This window comes from Octopus bimaculoides, chromosome 28 (assembly GCF_001194135.2).
Source record: "Octopus bimaculoides isolate UCB-OBI-ISO-001 chromosome 28, ASM119413v2, whole genome shotgun sequence".
Classification (NCBI taxonomy): Eukaryota; Metazoa; Mollusca; class Cephalopoda; order Octopoda; family Octopodidae; genus Octopus; species Octopus bimaculoides.
In genome coordinates, this window is record NC_069008.1 from 3,276,530 (window position 1) to 3,278,536 (window position 2,007).

A 2,007-nucleotide genomic window follows, 5' to 3' on the forward strand; every position below is an offset into this window, starting at 1 on the left:
CACACATATACACACACAAACACACACAGAATGACACATACACACACTCGTACACAAGATTGGTAAATTCACACACATGCACACACACACATACGAGCACACACATGCACACACACGTACACAAGATTGGCAAATTCATACACTCACATATACACACAAGCACACTCATACACACACACACTGACACATACACACACACACGCACACACACACACACACGTACACAAGATTGATAAATTCACACAGATACACACACATACATATACGCTCAGACTCACATACAAACACACATACACAAGATAGGCAAATTCACATGTACACACACACACAAACACACAAACACACACACGTAGAAAGACATACGCGCGCACACTTTCACACACACACACATGATTACACATACACAAGCCGCACACACGTATGTATACACACACACACACACACACACACACACACACGCTCGCACATACACAAACTTTCACACAAACGCACTCTCGTTCACAGGTAAAAGCACACACACACACATGCACGTACACACGTACAAACACACGGGCACACACACACTCTTTCACAGGCATAAATACACACATGTACACACATACGCGTAAAACACGTGCAAATACACACGTGGGTACACTCACTTTCACACACGCACGCATTCATTGACAGTCACACACGCACATACCCACACATACGTGCGTATACACACACACTCACACATACACACATACACACGCACGCACACATACACACGTACACCAATACATTTGGACGCGGAGAGTAAATATACCAACGGTGCTGTTTGAGTGGAACAGAGAGGGAGAGAGAGAGGGGAAGAGAGAGAGAGGTAGGGAGAGAGAGAGAGAGAGAGAGAGAAGGAGAGAGAGAGAGAGAGAGAGAGAGAAAGACAGAGTGAGAGAGAGAGAAAGAGAGAGAGAGAGAGAGAGAAAGATAGGGAGAGAGAGAGAAAGAGAGAGAAAGACAGAGAGAGACAGAGAAAGATAGAGAGAGAGAGAAAGATAGATAGATAGATAGATAGAGAGAGAAAGACAGAGAGAGAGAGAGAAAGACAGGGAGAGAGAGAGGGAGTAACAATTCTACTCAAATGGTAATTTTCTGCTTGACCTGACGATGTGATGGCCATTTCACAGGTCAATGCATTATGTCAACCGCCATCTTGACAAATGGCCACCGTGCTTGTCTTTACTGTTTCGCTGAAGCTGCCAGGTCAGGACGGCTTATAAACGCGAACACACACACACACATACACACACACACACACACACACACACACATATGCATACACACGCAAGCACATTTACACACGATCGCACACTGATATCCACAAGAACGCACAGAGATTATCATCGACATTGGGCAAATTCGCACGCGCGCGCAGGCATACTCGTATGAGCACATATATTAAATATATAAATGTATGCGAAAATATATTTGCATATGCTTATGTATGCGTATGTGCCTCCCACCATCGCCTTTCTCACTACTCCTCCCCTCTTCCCTTTCCTCCCTCTCTCTTCACACTCACACATGTATGTAAGCATATATACATGTATATATAGTTATACAGCAAACTTGAGCATGTACACATGCTCGCATATGTGTATATGTGTATATTTATACATAAATGCACACACACACACACACACACATGCACTTATATATACATACACAACATATATCCGTGTGTATGTATGTGTCTTCCTCATACATACATACACACACACATGTATACATACACGCATACATGCATACATACGTACATACATGCATGGATGCATACATATGTCTGAATGCATGTAAACATATACATACATACATACATACATACATACATACATACATACATACATACATACATGCATACATACATACATACATACATACATACAAACATATGAGTGGCTGCGTGGTAAGTAGCTTGCTTAACAACCACATGGTTCCGGGTTCAGTCCCACTGCGTGGCACCTTGGGCAAGTGTCTTCTATT